General features: G+C 64.0%; 1 long non-coding RNA gene across 2 annotated transcripts; it reads left to right on the top strand.

Moving 5' to 3' along the window:
• The first annotated feature begins 11,433 nt into the window (after positions 1 to 11,433).
• LOC147577712 (uncharacterized) lies at positions 11,434 to 18,898 on the top strand. 2 transcript variants are annotated; one of them, XR_015254375.1, is made up of 5 exons: positions 11,434 to 13,440; positions 14,158 to 15,498; positions 15,615 to 15,764; positions 17,320 to 17,467; positions 18,783 to 18,898. It is a non-coding gene; the product is annotated as an uncharacterized LOC147577712 (long non-coding RNA). The 2 variants fall into 2 exon arrangements; XR_015254374.1 differs by having other exon boundaries at positions 18,780 to 18,898.
• The last annotated feature ends 256 nt before the right edge of the window (positions 18,899 to 19,154 follow it).

The raw sequence follows: 19,154 nt of genomic DNA, 5'->3' as shown, positions 1-19,154 counted from the left end.
CGGCGCCGCGAGGCGCGAATCGCCGCGGCGGCCGAGGCCGAGGGGCCCGGGAGGAGCGGGGGCGCGGGCGCGGGGCCCGCCGGGCCGTCCTCGCGCGGCGCGCCGCCGCCGCCGCCGCCGCCGCCCCGCTCCTCCCACCGCGCGGCGCCCGCCCGGCTCGTCCCGGCGGCGCTGGCCGGCCGCGTCGCGCCCGCCGCCGGCCGCCCCGGCCCGGCCCGCGCCCACCCCGCCGCCCGCGCCCGGCTCCGCGGCCCGCCCGCCCGCCTGCGCGCGCGCGGCTTCCGGGGCGGCGGGAGCGCCTGTGGCGGCGGCCCTCAGAGCGCGGCGGCGGCGGCGGCGGCGGCGGCGGCGGCGCGGGGCTCGGCGCACATCCTCCCGGCGGCTCGCTCCGGCTCGGACTGAGCGCCGAGCGCTGAGCTCACGCCGCCGCCCCGCCCCGCGCCGCCCCGCCCCGCGCCGCCGCCGCCCCGCCCCTCGCGCCGTCTGGAGCCGCGCGTCCGCCTCAGCCCAGCGCCGGCCAGGAATGCGACCGCCTCCCGGCCCGGCTCTTCCAAGAACGCGCCCTCCCCCCCGCCGCCTCCCCGCCCGGGCTCGGGCCTGCTCGGCCGCGCTCGGGCCCGTCCGCCGGGGACTCGGCTCCGCTCGGCCCCGCCCGCCCCGGACTCGGCCCCGCTCGGTTCCCCCTCGGGCCCCCCCCCACCCCCGCCTCCTCGGCCCCTCTCGGCCCCGCCCTCCGGAAGGGCGCTCGGCGGGGGCAGCGGCGGCGCCCGGGGCCCCCCCTTCCGGCCGAGGCCGCTTCCTGCGCCGCTGGGAAGGCGCCGGTTCCGCCGCCGACACCGCCGCCGCCGCCGGGGCCCCGAAACCCACACGCGGCCCCCGCCACAACCGCAGACTCGCGGGGGGGCGGGCAGGTCGAGGGCGGCGCGGCCTCCGCCGCCCGCCATGCCGTCAAGTCCACGGGGACCCCACGCTCGGCGGGGACGCCGCAGGGCACGACCCGGGCCCCATAGAATGACGAGGACGTCTAGGGGGTTACTCCACGTTAGGATTGCCCCACCCGAGGGAGGCCACACAAGAGACACGGTGCAGCGTGGCCCAGGGACCCCCCACACGTGCAGGCGCGGCCCAGCACGCCCCCCCGCCCCTGTCCCCCGGATGATTGACCGGCTGCACCGACCACCCCACGACCGTTCACCCTGGTCGCGTGGCAGCCAGCAGCTTCGCCTCCCACTGGTCCCAGTGCAGAACTGCCTGCTCCCTGGGGCAGGGGCTTTGTGCCTCGGATGCACAACCCTGAGTCGGGAACTGTGCCCTGCGCGCACAGGCCAGGTCACTGCCCGGGCCGGGCCGGGGTCGGTCCGTAGACAGGTGGCCTGACCCTTATGCTGCAGCCCGCTCCCCCGCCCCTGCCCCCGGCTGGAGAGCCCCTTCCACGTCGGGAGGGCACCTGAGGCAGCCCCAGGGAGACACTTCCCTGTGTGTCCTTCGACGACTGGCTGTCAAGGGGGAGAGACAAACCAGAAAGTGCAGGACAGGGAAAGACCAGGGGCTCCAAGTTGGACAGGCTGGCTAGATGGCCCCCAGAGGAGGCAGCATCTTAGCTGAGGCCTAGCGGGTAGGCACTGGAAGTCAAAGAGACGGTTCTATCTGTGCTCAACCCCAGTGCAGGACAGTCCGGCCAAGCTACACAGCAACACCTTTTCCTCCATAGGACAAGGGCACCCAAGCTGACCTGGGCACTAGGTGACATGTGAGGACCATGCCCGCTCCAGCCTGAGTGACCTTCAGTTGACTTCAGCTTGCCACCTCCTGCTCCTACCTCCCCAGTGGAGGCTGAAAGTGGCCCCAGTCCAGCGCTCCTAGGGGGTGGCACCTGCCCCGGGGAGCCGACCAGGCATCTCTTTGGCCCTTGTCACCCCTGAGGTGCCGGCAGGTGTCTGGGGAGGCAGCTAGGACGGGCGGGCACAGGGGGACGCCAGGGAGGGGCTTGAGATTCAGGGTGCAGTGGCCCCAAGTCTGGACACCTGATCACTCCCCTCCATGGACACGACCCCCCCCCCCCCGCCCTCGCCTGTGTCCTAGGGCTGTCCCTCCCACCCTTCTCTCGGATTCCCCCAGCAACAGCAGCCCCGATAGGACGCGTCTCTATGTGTGCAAACATGAAGCTCCAAAGGAGTATTTCAAAAACAAAGAAAAGGCACCTCTTGTTTTGGGATATCATTTTCTTGCTCCACATTTGGACCAAAAACGTTTCTATTCTACCTGACAAGGTTAGTTCCTTCCATGTGGGTTTGAATTCTACGCAGCTCGGGCAACCTGTAATCCAAAGGAGGCGGTTGGGGCACCAGAGGGCTGTCTGGGAAGGGTTTCCAGCCAAGCACAGAATTTCTCCTGTTCTTTTGGCCAAGCAGACACCCCCAGAGGGGCCCCAAGCCCTTGGTCCCCTTGATAGGCAGTGCCCAGATCCAATGGACCACTTCCCTGTACATCCTCTGACTTTGTGTGCATCTGGGAAGGGGTCCCAGGAAGGGGCCAGGCAGGGGTCCCAACATGTTTCCCAAGTTGCAGGAGGTATGTAGTAGGGGACAGGTGAGGGGTGAAGAGCCCTGAGAAGCAGAAAGGGCCTGGATCACCTCTAAAACTCCTCCTCATTGGACTTTGAGGCCTCCTCCCCGAAAGATGTTGGAGTTTCTGGAGCAGCCAAGCCCACCTCGCCCACCAAAGGCCAGGCCAGCCATGCCTAGACAGAGCCAACCAGGCTCCCCGTCTTCTCTCTGACCCAGTGGGGTGTCTCAGCCCTGCTGGCCTTTCTCCCTCCACCCCACCCCCACAGCTGGATGGTGGGGTGGCTCACTCCTCCCCCTGTCCCCCTGCCACTGGCCAGGCACCAGGCTGGCAGGCAGAAGGTCCAGTCCATGGGCAAAGCCACATCGGAGGGCAGGGACCCGCTACACCTGCGCCCCCGCCCCAGCTCACGGTGTGGGCAGCGGGCTGTGTGTGTTCATATCTGTGGGACTTGTACCCCTGCAGGCACAGGGCTGAGTGCTGGGACCAACAGGGAAGGAGAGCAAGTTCTGCCCCACGTGGCTTCCACCTCCTGTGGCCAAGGATTGACACATCGGCCGGCAGAGGAGCGACATCATTCGGGTCCTGAGGAGGGCTTGAGAGGCTGGGAGCTGGCCTTGGAGCCAGCAGTGTTCAGGGTCAGAGGTGAGGGCACTGGCAGTGATGGGGGGGAGAGGGACGCTCACAGGCCCAATGGGGGAAAAGGGCTGGAAGGCTCGAGGCAGCAGCCCCGACAAAGAGACCCCAACAGATGGCTTCCTGCTTCCCTGAGTGGACCAGCCCAGTCCTCCCCAGCTCCCACCTGCCCCCTGCCCCCTACTGCCTGCCCCCTGCCCCTGCTCCCTGCCCACTGCCCCCTGGGAAGTGGAAGAAAACACCTGGTTGAAGCCAGGCACAAACTGTCATTGTTAAGAAAGTGCTAAGATGACATTTTAAAACCTTAACCTGGATGAGGCACCTGCGTGACTCAGTCAGTTGAGCATCTGACTCTGATTTCGGCTCAAGTCATGATCCCAGGGTCATGGGATTAAGTCCCGCATTGGGCTTCACGCGCTGAAAACTCCGATCCTGCTTGGGATTCTTTCTCTCCCCCTATTTTTACCCCTCCCGCGCTCAAGCTCTCTCTCTCTCTCTCTCTCTCTCTCTCTCTCTCTCAAAAATAAACATTGTTTTTAATATGGAGAGGAATAAATGAATCGTGTGTTGAATTGGAATCAGCAAGACTTCCGTGAACCGATAAGTTGCAATGTTTATAAACAAAGAGAAAAATTGTAGATGTAAACGTGTGTTTGTACAAACATCCATATAATTCGCAGCTCTGTCTAGTGAGAGGGCCTGAGAGGAGTGACACCCCAACAGCCGTGAGCACACTGAGAACACACATCCTGGTTTCTAAATTCCATCCTCCATAGAAGGAACCAGAGTTCTTTGGCAAGATGTTCCCAGGGCTTGGGCAGGGAGAGGACAGGATGCGCCTGGGACACCTTCCTGTGCCCAGAAGTACTGAAGGGCTCAAAGCATAACTGGGACATGTCAAAGGGACGTTACCAGCTTGAAGCTCCCCCCCCCACTGGCAAATCAGAGGTCACAATTATTGTCACAAGTTATAATCACAGAATAAAATAGGAAACCACAAGTCCACACATATTCAGATACTAGGATAAATTATTTGTAAGTTGAAAGTTTGATGAGAAATAGTCTATTTGCCTGGTTTTAAAGTTCCTCACGCAAGGTTCCCATAATCACTAAGGGAAGAAGAGTGAGTCCCCAGGGGAGATGCGGGCAGACACCACCGTAACCAAACAATCTAATCGGACACCATCACTCGTTGGCTCAATCGTAGTCCTGCATCACCGACAGGGTGGGACGGGCAGACGGCACGTCAGTTGTGTGATTCTCCTGCCGAAGAAGCATAGCCTGCCTCTGATCACGAGGAAAACTCAGACATCCACATGGAGGGACTATCTATGTACAGAAGGACGGGCCCAGAACCTTCACAGGTGTCAGGGTTTCAGCTGTCAGGGAGAGGCCAAGGAATGTTCTGGATCTTCAGAGACTAAAAAGATGATGGCACAGTGTGATGTGTGGCCCTGGGTTGGATCCCATGCACAGTACTGGGACAACCAGAAAGTCTTGGATGTAGTCTAAGACCAGATGGCGATGACCCTACTTTGGACGAGGTGCTATGGTTATGTCAGAGAACAGCCTTGTTTGGGTGCATGATAGAGCCCTAGGTCAGCAATTAATTCACAAATGCTTCAGGGAGAGGTCCTGTACCATTCTTACAACTTTTCTGTAAGCTGGAGATTGTTAGAAAACACAAAATGTATTTTTAAGGATGTTATGGGAAGAAGCATAAATTCTCTCTTTGACCCTTCTTAGCTTGAACTGCCCAGCGGAGCAGGCTCTAGCCTGAGGCAGCCGAAAGTCTTACCATTGTGCCTGTAGGGTGAGGCCTGAGGGGACACTAGGAGGACACCAAGAGCATCGGCTTCTCTTTCAAACAAGAGGGCAGAGGAGCTGGCCCCCTTCCTTGTGTAACACAAACGTATGCCAGAGAGTGGAGGCCACTCTTTAAATGTTCTGTGAAAATGCACAGGGAAGGAAGTTCTGCAGAACTGGAAACATTGGAACATGAACCATAGTGGTGAGCAGTGTGGAGACAGAGCAGCCTACATGAGGCCTGGAGCTGGCCTTATGCCTGTTGTGAGCTGAGAGTTCAGGCCGGTGTGGGACACAGTGGAGGTCACAGGCCTTTCTGAAATGGGAGTTGGAACCAGTCATGACAGCACAAGTTAGGAAGGAGCTGTCCACTCTATGAAGGGGACTTGGAGACTCTGCCCACCAGCCTGGTGGTGCTCAGAGAGCAGCCATCCCAGACTGGGACAGGACAGAGAGTTCTAGGAAAATGCAAAACCAATGGAATATAGGATGCATTCTACTAGATCAAAAACTGTATGGAGTGCCTGTCGGAAGATGTAGGAGGCATTAGCTATAGGTACAGAGGAAACTCAGCAGGTGAAAACATAAAGGCAAATGTTAACTCCAGGAAAAACAAAGAAAACAATCTAAACAGATTTCACTACTCGGCCCAGCAGTGAATAGTATTTACATAATTATGATAGTGCAAACAACAGTAACAAAAAAAAATGAAATAGTTCACTTGGGAAGGTGAAAGAAAAGAAAGACTGGGAGCTGAGGGTGCTGGTGAGAGCTCCTTCAGTGACATCTCATAATGTCTAAATCTGGTTTAAAAAAAAAAAGCAAGGGCATGTAATTTAAAAATGTGGAGAAACATCAGACAAGAAACAGCTGAAAGAATTGAGAGAGGCTGACACCAGACCCTTGGACGCAGGGTCCAGAGTGGGACTCAGGGACCACTACGGACTTGTTGAAAGTGGCCTAACTTTTGGCTCCTTCTGTTCCTCTTATCTATGTATCTGTCTTTCTTTGGTAATAATTAAAACAAACAAACTGGAACTCTAAACTGAAAATAACAAAGAAAAATGCATTCATATTCCCACCATAAAGTGCCACAGTTTGGGACATTAAAGAACAGACTTTGACTAAGTCATTGATTAGAAAAGGAACTAAAATGGAATCACAAAATCTTTTAAAGTGAATGATAATGAAAACACTGTTAGTCAAAATTCCTAGATGCAGCTGACGTAGTACTTAGACTTTTATAGCCTTCAGTTCCTATATCAGAAAACAAGATAGTGGTTTTTGCCGAGTGAGGAAACTATAGATATTTTTAATTTCTTCTTTGTGCTGACCCACACTTTCTAGTTTTCTGAAGAAGCTGCTTTTGGTTTTGTTGACCTTCCCTGTTGTTTCTTCTGGACCATTCTGGCCAGGAAGAAACCCCCCCCCCCATTCCCCATAGGAGCTTCTGTGGGGTCAGCCTTGTGGGCTATCCAAGAACTATTCATTCCACGTGGCTGAGATTGTGTGTCGGCCTTCCCTGGGATGGTCAGGGGCCAGGGTCTATGCAGGGTCACCCACGGGTCCCAGCATTCAGCAGGCAGTTAAGACCTGCAGAGTGGGGGTCAGCCAAGGTGATGCTTGGGAAGCTGAGCAGAGCACCTGGCCACAGGACACGCGAGTCCCACTCTGGCTGCCATTGGGAATGAGGGGGCGAGCCCAGCACAGTGCCACAGGGGCTGACTGCCTCACCCTGTGCCCCTAAGTCCTGCTTGTCACCCCCATGTGCCCATCTCCTGCCCAGGAACTGCCCTTGTCTTCCTCCAGGTGGGAGGAGGGAAAATCAGGGGTCCCTTGCCCCAACCACCCACCCCACGGTTCCACGGCACTGCCGGCTTGGCGGGTCTCACCGTGGCGGGCCTGGTCTCAGCTGCCGAATGAAGCTGGATGGGGCAGCGCTGTCACTGCCCAGCCCCCGGGAGCCTGGGCAGGGCATTAGGGCCGTCGCGCCCAGGAGCCAGGTGTTTGCTGTGTCCTGCCTGTGGGCCCACAGCCAGGGCGGGAGGGGGCCTGGCCCAGGCCCCAGGCCCTGGGTTGGAGAGGCCAAGCCGGCTCTGGAACCCTTTCCTCTGGGAGAAACAGCTCGGCCAGCACAGAGCACGTTGGGGATCCAGGAGCAGCAGCAGGAAAGGTGAGCAGGGGTTGGACCCAGAGCAACCCCCGCCCCCCACCCCCCGACCCCCAACAGGGGCTTTGAGCTCCAGGGCTTGCTGGCATGTTCTGGGGATGTGTCCTCAGCTGGTGGGGCCCTCTGGAGAGGACTCAGCCTGGAGGAGTGCAGAGAGAGCCTGCGTGGGTGCTCTGCCCTGCGGCCCCACCCCTGCCTGCAGGACACTATCCCCCGAAGCATCCTGTGCTGCTCTGGAACTTACACCTTGCTGGGCATGGCCTGCCCGGGGCCCTGGCCATACCCCACAGATCACAGGGTAGCCGCCTCATGCCTGTGCCCTGTAGCCCTGGGCCAGCCGGGGGCCCCAAAGTCAGAGCGTGTGGCCTCCACGTAAGCCAAGAGGAGTGGGGTCACAACGCTGCAGGGCAGAGGGGATATCAGGGCCGAGCCGGTGCCTGGACATCACCAGCCTCTTTCAAAGACCCGCCCCCACCCCCCACCCCCGCCTCTTTGCTCTACAGACACTGCTGAGCCCGGTGGGCACTGGGGACCCGATGGGGGCAGGAAGGGCAGGTTCTTGCCCACAGGAAGTTTCCCACTGGCACCTTCCAGAGTCGGTCCTCCCGGGGCTGGACTTGCTGCAATGCCGCTTATGACCGTCGGGCCACGTGGCCAGAAGTGGGATCTGGGTGCCTGGGGCTGTACGCACACCCCAGTATCGTACCTTCGAGGCACTGAGTGGGGAGGTGCTACGGTCCCCGTGTCAAAGCAGAGCACGGCGAGGCTCAGGGTGCCCCCGACCTGCCCGGGGCACCGTGGGGTGAGCCGGTGGGAACCTGCCGCGGGGTTCAGACAGGTGATGCGGCGGTGAGTGCTCCGAGCGCCCCGGTGAGTGCTCCCAGCATCCGGGGAGGGGCAGCAGGGAGCCCCTCGAGACAGCCATTTCCCCAAGCGGCTGTGTTCCCTCCCCATTGTGGAGGGAGAGTCCCACCTGCTGGGCCCCCACCCCCACCGAGGTGTCCCCTCTCTCTCCTGTATCCGCGCTTCCCCACAGCAGCAGGACACAGCCTCGTCTTCCCTCTCTCGGGCCCCCAGCCCCTCCAGCTGCCTCCGTTCGGTCCTTCCAGCCACGCGTCCCGGGCGCCAGCACTGTCCTCCCCCTCCTCCGCCCCCCACCCAGGCTCTGGAGTGAGCCTCCCCTTGCCTGGTGCTATCTGCCCTCTGCCTGTCACCTGCCCCTTGCCCGCCAGGGGCCCTGTCACTCTAGCAGCGAGTGGTGAGTAGACAGACTCTCATTAAATCCTGGTGAACCGACTGACCAGCTGACAGAGGTCCGAGGAGGCACGTTGCCTCAGGCCCAGCCACTGGTCTGGCCAGGTGTCCCCAGGTGCTTCCTCTTGTCTGACAGGCACCGCCCTAATGGCCCCCAAACTGCGGGGGCCCTAAGACCTCTACCTCTCTGGGCCCGAGATAGCCTCTCCAGAAGACAGAGAGGCCAGGTTGAGTTAGGGTTCGAACCTACTGCAGAGGAGGTGAGAGGACGCCGCACACCCCAGAGGTGAGGGGCCACGGTGGGGCGGGGTGCTCCGGCAGGGAAGGGAGAAAGGGGAGTCATCCTCAGAGCGGCAGAGTCCCAAGATGAGGAGGGCAGCTGGCGCCCCCCTCCGGGGCTCCCTCAGTGCTCCCTATAGGGTTTTAGATGACTTAGGAGGGTTCCGTCAGCACCTGACTGGTGGGGGGGGGGGGGGGAGAGTAGGGCCCGCACCCCAGGCCTGGTCACAGCACCCGGCCCCTCCAGGGCCTCCTCCCGTGCCAGGGGGACCCAGGTCTGTCATCTCCCACCCCAGGCCCCTGGGCCCCTCTCTCCTGGAAGCAAGGCCACAGGCTCCCCTCCCTGAAAATCATAAACTGTAAATCGGAGACACACTTGGTTCCCCCAGCAGGCCCCCTCCCGCCCTCCTGCCGTCATTCCTGGCTGGCGGACCAGTGAGCTCACTCATTACATAAGGCATGTGAGCTATTTCTTGGGGGCAGGAGCTCCCCCTACACGGGGCTCCGTTTCCCCTCTCCAGCTCCAACCACAAGCCAAGGGGGTCTGGGCCTAAGAGGCAAGACCCCAATGTTCCCAGGGCCCCCTCACCCCGTGCGGGAGGAGGGGCTGCTCAGCCCAGGTCCCAGCCCCCACCCCTCCAGGAACAGGAGACCGAAGGTCCTCCCTGAGCGGCACCAGGAGGGCGGCGGGCAGCGACCCAGCCCCAGCCAGGTCTCAGGCATAAGGGAAGGGGTCCCAAGGGCATCACTGGCTGCTGCGTTTCAGTCATTGCTCCCAGGACGGGCACAGGCGTTCCTCTCTCTCTGGATTGGGGGTCGCTCCTGCTGGCACCCCCTCCCCCCCGGCCCCATCTGGTGCTCTTGGCCCCTCGGAGGACACCTGGATCATCCGAGGGCCCCAAGCCCAGCGACTTTTCAGCCAGGACGTGTGCTCCTGGGAGGAGAGGCAACCAGATATCACTTTGCTCAGAACAGAGGACCCCCAGGGAAGGACCCGGGGGGTGGGGTGGGGGCGTGGAAGGAGCCCCAGCAGGACAGCCATGTTTCCGGAGGTGGGTCCCAGCCCAGGGAGCCCTCTGCTCGCTGCTGGGGGTCCTCCCAGGAGCCTCCGGCCTCAGCTGTTGGGGGACAGGGGCCCAGGGACCTCGGACCCCCTGCCGCACTTCCATGACCGGGGACTGAGGGTGACCCGTGAGGACACAGCTTGAAGGGACGGTCGGGGAACATGTGCAGGGCATCTGGGGGGCAGGCAGCGAGGAGCAGGGCAGGGCCGCTCCCCGCTCCCCGCCTGGAAGGGGGGCCGTGGACGCGGGTGGGGTGGGCGAGCGGGCCGCCTGCGCTGTCTGCCCCGTGGTGGGGGGGCTCCTCGGCGGGGTGGGGGGGGCAGGGAACGGGGTGCGAAGCCCCCGTCCCCTGCCCCCCCCCACCCGCTTGGCCCTGCCTGCAAGGAGAAGTCGGGAGGACACCCAGCCACTCGCCGCCCTGCCCGCCGCCCGGAGGGAGGCCTGTGCGGCGCTCAGGGCTTCCAAGACGCCTCGCTGCGCCCTGCGAGGGGACAGGGGACAGGGGACAGGGCTCTCGGGCGGCGGGGACGCGGGGAGCCCGCAGGCCGGAAACAAGACCACGGCTCCTTTCTTTTCAGAGACTCGATTTCTTGGAACGCACACCCTTCGGGTTTGCTATTTTTACCCGCCCCAGCCTTCCGGTCTCCATGGCGACGCCTCCAAACAGCAGATTCCAGGCGGCAATGACGTCACCTTTCCCCTTCCTGCCGCCCAGGCCTCCGGGCGCTGCCGGGCCGACCCCGTCGCGCGCCCCCCTGCGCCCCGGCCGGGCCCCCACCCCCCTCCCCTCCCCCGGCCGTGGGGTCCCCCGCGCCCCCGCGCCCCTGCCCGCCCGCCGGCGGGGCCTTGGGGGGCCGCGCGGCCCGTCCCCGCGGGGCGGCTGTGCTGGAGCCCCCGTGGCAGAGGGCACGGGCCCAGGGCGGCCCTCCCTCCCGCTCCGGGATCCCTGCCATGCGGGCCGCCCTGTGGGAGCTGCGCGGGCCCTCGCGGCCGGGGAGGCAGGGGCAGGCCGGCGCCAGGCCTCGCTGGCTGCGGGGGTAGCAGCCCGTCTGGCCTGGGAAGCCCCTGCCGCTCCCTCGTCGGAAACCGGTGACCTACGGCAGAGGGGCTCCGAGGTGGCGGGAGAGCCGCAGGGGCCCGTGGCCTGGTCGGCTGAGCCCCTGCCGCCGTGCCCCTGGGCGTCCGAACCCCCTCCCGCATGGTGGCAGTCCTGCCCGGGCCTGTCGTGGGCCATGCGCTGCACACCTGGGTCCTGATCGGCAGTGGAGCCGTGCGGCCTCTGCTCCTGGGCCCGGGTCTCCTACCGGGGGTCAACCGCCGCGTCCGTGTGGGCCAACACTTTACCCAGCTGTCCCTGTAACGCCCAGCCTGAGCTCAGTCCTCGGCGCAAACCAAGCACAAGGACACTTGGGGCTGGAGGGCCAGCCATGTGCGACTGGGGTCGGGTGGGAGCGTGGGCTACCCGGGTCACCGCCCCCCTCCTCCCGTGAAACACCCTCCCCCCTCCGGGTGCTAGCGCCACACTGTGGACTCACTTTCTCCACAGTGGTTGAGGAGTCTCCTCGGTGGCTCGTGGGGTGGGAAGCGCTGCGTGGGGTGGGGGCACCACACCCCTGCTGTGGCCTGCTGGGGTGCGGGGGTGCTGGGGGGGCCCCCACCCCGAAGCAGGGCCCGCCCCTCCCCAGCAGCCCAAGGGGCGGAGACAAAATAACCCCCGGCCCCACCCCCAGCAGCCTCCCCCACCCAAAGCAGAAGCTGGGCCTGAGGTTCAGAGAGGGGAGCAGGACAGGCAGGGCAGAGGCGGCACCGTGGGGGGGGGGGGGGGGCGGGCCTCGGAGAGTCGGGGCCACGCTGCATCGGGCCAGCGTCCAGAAGGGCAAAGAAGGCGCTTATAGCAGCTACACCGTCGGCTGCGGTCTCTGCTCCCAGAAACGGTATTGAAACGAGGTGGTTTCGAGGCTCACATTCCTGCCCTTCTGCTCGATGCGAGGTACGAAGCCCCAACTCGCCCCTGTCTGACGTGGGCAGGCGCGCTCGCAGGCCCGGGCACGAGGCAGGCAGGTGGGCCGCCAGTCTCCAGAGCCCCGCACAGACGCGTTCACAGAAAGGTGTGCAGAGAAGCAGCCAGCCCTGCAGGTGGGCCTCGTGACCCACCCCACCCCTGCGAGCCTGTCTGTCCTCAGGCTGTGTCCCAGGGGCCCTGCCCGTGCCGGGGGCCCCAGGCAGGCGGCTGGGCCCCCTGGAGTGGGGGTGGCTCTAGCCGGGGTGGACGGGGTTGTCCACTTAAGCACCAACTCCAGCGGGCTCCGTCCAGACAGAAGACAGGAAGGGGTCACTGGGTCTGGGGAGCTGTTGGACACTGAGGGGCCTGAGAGCAGGCTTCATGCGAAGGGTGTGAAATTTGAGGACAAACAGCTCGTGGCCCCGGAGCAAGCGGGGTCTGGGCACCCCCGGCACCCGCAGGCAGTCCTGTCCGTCTGCCCTTCTGCCTCTCTCTCTCTAACAACGCAGGCTCCTGGGACCACCACTGCCCCTACCCTTTCCTCCCGACTTGACCGTTTGGGCTCCTGCCAGGCCCAACGCGAGGGCCCTGGTCTGAGCTCTGCTCAGCCAGATGTGTCCTGCCCAGGCTGATGATCCAGGAGGAGGTCAGGGGGATCTGGCCCTGAGGGGCGGTGGTGTCCACGGGGGAGACCCCATGCCAGGCATGAATGTGGAATCAATTTCTTCCACCAAGTTTATCAAGGACCTGTATTTACTGAGAGACGAGCAGGAAGAAGTTCTTGTTTTCAAGTGCTTACAGTTTCATGAGAGACAATGAAAAATTAAATTTCCATGTGTTTTATACGAGATGGGGACACACAGTCCTACAAAGAGTAGACCAGAGTGAGGTAGACAGGATGCTGAGGGGGCTCCTTATGAAGTCCATTTCAACAAAGCCCTAAAATGGGTAAGGAATGAGCATTCTGGGTGGAGAACAGCAGGTGCAAAGGCCCTGAGGCAGCAGCTCTGGTCAGGGTCCACGTGGAGGGTGGAGGGCAGTGAAGTAAGGAGGAGGAAGAGGTGCGGGACGGTGGGCAGATGACACTGAGCCTGCTGTTCACCCCCAGCATTGCTCCCCCAGGGACAGGGTCCTAGGGGGTACTGTGTCGAGCCTGAGAGCCCCCCCCCCCCCCGCCGTCACTGACAGGCTGGGGCAGAACAGCTTCCGGGTGGGGCGAAGGGAAAGGAAGTTCAGCAAACAGCACCCCCTGCCTCCACTTTGCTGCTGGAAACACTGAGGACTGGATACGGACAATAGATTCCGAGTGGCCGAGGCTACTTTTCTGAATGCTGTGTCCCCAGGCTGGAGTGACAGCCAAGAGGAAGTCCCTCGCCTGGCCCTGGCCAGGCCCCTCCGCGGTCCCTGGGCAGCCCCTCCCCACCCTGCCCAGGGACCCTCTGCCTGCTGCCCTGCCCGTGACTTTAGGAGTTGGCCATGGGGCCGGAGGGCCTGGGTACGGGGTGCAGGCTGCCTGGCCCGCCACCCCCAGAGCCACCTCCCACAGCCCCACGGACACGGCAGGGAAGGTCCTGCGGCCACGGGCCTGGCATTGGCCTCTGCCCAGCACCTTCCACAGACCGCCCCACCTCCAGGCCGAGCGCTGCCCAGAGGCTCTCATCTCCGTGAGTAATGTTTAACTTGGAAGGGCTGCCGGGGAGAGGTTAACAAGTTTGGATTGGGATCTGCCTGCAGGAGGGGGAGAGGGAGAGGGGAGGGGGAGAGGGCAAAGTTGAGAGGGAGGAAGGGGGGCAGGAGGCGGGGCTGCGGGCCGGCTCTCACGGGGGGGGGGGGGGGGGCAGGGCTTGAAGGGCCCCTCCCTGGGATCTCCCCCCTGCGAGCCAGCCGCCGGGCCCTGCCAGCGGCTCCTCCCTGGGGAGGGGGGGCTTTGAGGCTGAAGACACACCCTGGGCAGCGGGCTGAGCCCCTCTGGGCTCGGTCTCCCCCACGGGAACCCCGCGGTCAAAGCTCTGGGGGAGCACACACACACACACACACACACACACACACACATGGGCCCGTGCGCACGCACCAACACACGCTCAGGAACACGGGCTGTGGGCGGAAGGGCCCCCTGCGGAGCCAAGGCTTCGCTGCGAGGGACCCAGGGAGCAAGGATGAAGACTGGCCGGGGTGGGGGTGCCGGGCAGCAGGAACACCAAGCTCCTGTCCTGCCCCCTCCGGCTCCGGTGTCCATCGGCCACACCTGGGAAGGCCAAGGGGCGCTGGGGAGGACTCCACTCCAAGCGACCAAGGGGAGAGGCCTTCTGTTCCACCCTGTGTTGGGGACGGGCCACCCCGGGCTGCCATGCTAGGCGGGGTCTGCCCGCCTCCCCCACCAGGACCCTGCCTGGGCTCGAGCTCCCTCACACCAGGCAGAGCGCCCCCCACCCCCCCTTCAGCATCTGTAAGACAACGGATGCCTTTTCACGAAGATGGCTCTTCAGGGAAAATGCACCCCTCTCCAACCTGGGGTAGTTTTTCCTGACCGGCTTTACCCCTGGGGGGCCCAAACACCTGCTCTTGGGGAAGGGCCTACCCTGGCTGGTTGGGCCCCCCGGCACCAGGTGGAGCAGGGATCTCACCCTCATGGAGTAACAGCAGTTGATGGAAGATGCTGGAAGGGAGTCCCTCTCCCGCCTCGGCCAGCCCGCCGGCCAGCCGCTGTTGTTTCTCTAAAGATAAACTGTTTCACTTTGAACTTCCTCCTTGAGAATTCTGAATTCGTGACCTGTCTTGTGAGCTTGGCAAAGGGCCTGGACAGAGTAAGGATATTCCCCACCCGCCCCCCCCCGCCCGGTGTGCGTGTGATTGCACGTCAGAGCCCGGGTCTCGGGGCGCCCTCCCCCCAAGTGGTGGAGCCTGGGTCTCGGGGCGCCCCCCGCCCGAGTGGTAGCTGGCAGGGCACCTGGAACCCAGCTGGCACTCTGTGGTCGGTGTATTTGCATCCCCTAAAATTCAAGGTTTCACCTTGAAACCTAAGCCCCCACTAGAGAAGTGAGGACTTTGGGAGGCGAGTAGCTTACAAAGGGGAAGCCCCATGATGGGATCAGTGCCCTCGAGAGGGGACCTCAGAGAGCTCCCTCGCCCCTTCTTCCGGGTGAGGACACAGCAAGAAATCGGTCATCTGTGACCCAGAAGAGGGTCCTCAGCAGACCCCGGCCCCGCCGGCACCCGGATCTCAGCCTTGCGGCCCCCGGTCTGCGGTAATCTGTGAGCAGCCCAGACGGACTGAGACAGCTGGCGTCAGCACCCCTGCCGGGGTGCGCTGGCTCTCAGGCCAGGCTGGGGAGGAATGGGGAGGCTGAGGCCAGAGGGACCCTCGCTTTCCCCGGAGGAGGGCGTTCTCAGGGCCCAGGCCCGCCCCCAGCTGGGCTACAGAAGGCCCGGGTGGGGTGACGAATCTCCGGGGTTTCTCCCACCCTTAGCAGTGTGTCCAAGCGCGTTGATAGGGGATTTGGGGACAGTCAGGAGCCCCTCGCTGGAGCCTGCAGCCTCAATGTGGCAGGAGATGCCCAGAGTGGAGACCACGGGCTCCTCAGGCTCCTCAGGGCCCTGCCCCCCAGTCCACGGTGCTGCCCACCACACGTGGCCCCCGAGCACTCACTCTGTGGCCAACGGGCCCTGCACTTGGTTCCAGACATCTAGCGTGACCAGAGAACGTGTGACAACACGCTCATCACGTACGTGCGGGTTCCTCGTTGAAATGTGATGTCTTAGGGATGTTGGGCTCAAATGAAACACGTTATTGCAGTTAATTTCGCCTACTTTCTTCCACGGGGGCTACTGTCATTTACAGTGACCTGGGAGGAGGGGCCGACAGGGGGACAAAGGCCGCGATGGCAAGGGCAGGTCTGAGGATGGGCGCATCAGGGACAACTGACCAGCAGAGAGAGGACAGTGCCTGCAGGTGACAGCAGGGGACGCCGGCGGAGGTGGCGAGGCCCAGGTCTGTTTCACAGGACTCCGTGCTGCGGGGCATCACCACCACTTGAGTACAGGTCCCTCACCAGCTATCCCCGGAAGCCCCGGCCTGTGGGGACAAGGGCAGCTGGAACCCACCCCAGCTGTCACTCTGCCACGTGCCCACCAACTCCAGGCCACTCTGGGTGGTCAGGGGGCCTGGGGCTGTGGCCCTCAGGGAAGGCTGCCCAGCAGTGGCAGGCATCTGGGGCCTCTCTTTGTCCCCAGGGGGCCCCTGTGGCCTGAAGTCCTGGCAGATCTTCCCTCCCTGTCCACATGGCTTGGTGGCTTTTTCTTTGTACTGCCCGCCCCCCAAAGCCAGATGCTCTCGTTCCGTGGGGAGGAGGTGCTGCTTGTTGGCGGCTGTGGGGGGGGGGGGGGGTCCTGGCCATCCTAGGAGGCGGTGGGTGGCTGGCCATCCTAGGAGGTGGGGGGGTTGGGCATCCTAGGAGGCGGTGGGGGGGTTGGGCATCCTAGGAGGTGGTGGGAGGGGCTGGGCATGGGTGCAGAGCAGGGGGGACAGTCAGCTCCCCAAGGGTCTTGGGGGAGGCGGGTGCAGCAGAGGCCCCTCCAAAGCCTAGGAGCCCCCGAACGGGAGGAGTGGGCCTCACGCTCTGCCCGGCCTTGGGCACCCAGCTCCGCCCCTCGCGCTGTGGCCCCAACCACTCCTATGCCAGGTTTCCGGGGCTGCCGCTGAGGCAGCGAGACCAGGAGCCCAGACAACAGCGAGGGGGCGCTGCGTTCAAGCCCCAGCTCTGTGCTCACTGTCCCGTGGTCTAGGACTAAGGGACGGATGGCTCCTGGCCTCAGTAGGCCCGTCTGTTAATGGGGCCGAATGACGGCACCGCCCCCGCGGGGCTGGACACGGGCGAGCAGGCTGGTGCCCCCGAAGCGAGAGCTGGGCCTGAGGCCCCTGGCCCCTCAGTGGGGCTGCTCGCAGGGCAGGGTGTGGGAGAAGCAGACATTGACACAGACTCACCTCTGCCACCAGCAGAGAAATGCCACGGCTCTGAGAAATCAGGGACCTGTCCCCGCCTCCACCCCAGGCAGGGCCTCGGGGGTACCATCCCCACAGCTGGGAGACCGGTGGGGGGGGGGGGGTTGTTGCTCAGGCCCCAGCTGCCCGCCCTGCCCTCCACGAAGGGGTGGACGATGACCGAAGGGGCCAGGCACGTATGACCCACGTGCGCCGAGGCTGCTGGGCCGCCTGGCGTCTGGCGGGGGCGGGGTGGCCAGCAGCAGAGACTTGCCCAGCGATGCGTTAGCAGAGTGCGGGCCACACGGAAGCCCCCACACTCCCCGTGGGAACAGAGGGAGGCGGCGTGGGAGGAGAGGGGCTGCTGGTGGGGCCTCCGCGGTGGCCACCTGGTTCTGCCCTCCCAGCTCCACCTGGGGTGGGGGGGACAGGACCACCTGCGCCTCCCCGCATCCCCAACAGCAACCCAAAAGGAGTCCTGTGTTCCAGATCCCAGTGCCCTTCTCCCTCCCCACCCCCTCCCTCCCCTCTGGGTGTTTTCATCCATCACGCACCCCCTCCCCAGGCTTCTGAGCGGCCAGCTGGGCCTGAAGGTGCCTCAGGGACTCGGGGGCCGGCTGTCTCCCGGGGCTGCCGCTCCAGCCAGGACCCCTCCCTCCGCATCCTGGACTGAGGGCTGGAGAGTGACAGGCTGTAGACTGAGGGCTGGAGAGGTGAGGCCCCGGGGGGAGACGGCGTGACCCAGGCAGCGGGAAGGAAGGACAGGCCCATTTCAGTGGCCCAAGGGGACTTGACTTGGGGCGGCTGCCTACGTGGGTGCCCCCCCTCCCCCGCTGCTTGGCCCCAGGCGGGTGTGCGGCCAGTTCAGACAAGGGATTCTGCAGGCCGGTGTGCCAGGGCTCCCGCCGGCCGGACGGCCCCTGCAGGCCTCAAAAGGGACCCTCAGGAACCAGGGCTGCCCTCTGGCCTGTGCAGGGGCGAGGGGGTGTTGCCAGGCCCTGGAAGGTCCAGGCAGCAGAGTCGGAGAAGCTCAGCGCCTACCTGAGGCCCAGGCCCCGGGGCAGCGGTAGCGGGCGAGGCTGGGGCTCCTGCAGCTCCGGCTTCCTGAAGGGTGAAGCTGAGGGGTCTCAGGTCAGAGAGGCAGCCTGGCCCCTCCTGCCGGCCCCCTCGCCGGGCCAGGCAAAAACCCTACCAGCTTCCTGCTCCAAACCTGGCAAGCGGAGACACAGACCCTCTGCTGGGGACTAGTGTCCCTCACTGTGCCGCGAGCTGATAACCCTGTGACCCCTGGTGGCAGCCTGGCCCTCTGGTTGGTCAAAGGGTCCCGGTGAGACTCAAAGGCTGATAAATAACTCCAGGTGCCTGGCCCCTGGGGGTAGGGGTAGAGGAGAGAGGGGGCTCCCCCTGCCCGTGCCCAGCAGCCCCGCCCCCAAAGACCTCTACCTGTCATTGCCAGGGAGGTCAAATAACCATCCACTGACCCCTGACCCAGCCTCTCTGCCCTCAAATGGAGGAGGGGACCAGAGAAGAAGGGTCAGGGTTGGGGCAAAAAAGGAGGAGGGGAAGAAGGAGAAAAGGACGGAGAGGAAAAGAAGTCAAGTGGGAGGAGGTGCATAAAGGAAAGGGGAGGGGAGGAGGGGTGAGGGAGGATGGAGGGGAGGAGAGAGGGAGAAGGCGAGGAGGGCAGGGAAGGGGAGGAGGGAAAGGAGAGGAGCACGGAGAGGGAGGAGGGGAGGAGGGGAGCACGGAGAGGGAGGAGGGGGAGGAGGGGAGCACAGAGAGGGAGGAGGGGGAGGAGGGGAGGAGAGGGAGGAGGGGAGAAGTGGAGGGGAGGAGGCAGAGGAGGGGAGGGGGAGAGGGGAGAGAGAGGAGGGGGAGCAGGGAGAGGGAGGAGGAGGAGGAGGTGGAAGGGTAAGGGGAGGAACAGGGAGAGGGAGGAAGGGGAGAAGGGGAGGAGTGAAGGCCCAGGCTGAGGCCCAGCAGCTCCTCTGACAGAGAACCCCCCCCCCCCACTGTGGGCCCCAGCAGGTGCCCCAGGAGCCAACTCAAGGACACCTCCAGGGAAGCGGATGACAGCTTTCCAGGCCAGAGCTCTCTCACAGCGCCAGGCTGGAAATTGGCCTCACAGAAACGGGGGCTCGTGGTGGCCGTGCAGCCATGGCTCATGGTGGCCGAGGCCGGGGGCCTGGAAGGCACAGGGACCTGCCGGCATCTCAGGAAGTCAAGGCCCCCGGCAGGGTTGTCCTAAGGAGGCAGCAGGTGGGACGACCAGTCCCTGCGGAGAAGCCACGCCCACTCTGGGGAGGCCGAGGGGGGGGAGGCCCTGGGGGGGGAGGTCGGGGGGGGGGGGAGGTCCCGGGGGGGGGGGGCCCCGCACTCGCTGGGAGTGGGTCTGACCCC

This window comes from Puma concolor, chromosome C1 (genome assembly GCF_028749965.1).
Source record: "Puma concolor isolate L17-30 chromosome C1, mPumCon1.1.hap2, whole genome shotgun sequence".
Classification (NCBI taxonomy): Eukaryota; Metazoa; Chordata; class Mammalia; order Carnivora; family Felidae; genus Puma; species Puma concolor.
Note: the sequence above shows the minus strand (reverse complement) of the source record. Positions and strands in the feature narration are given on the sequence as shown.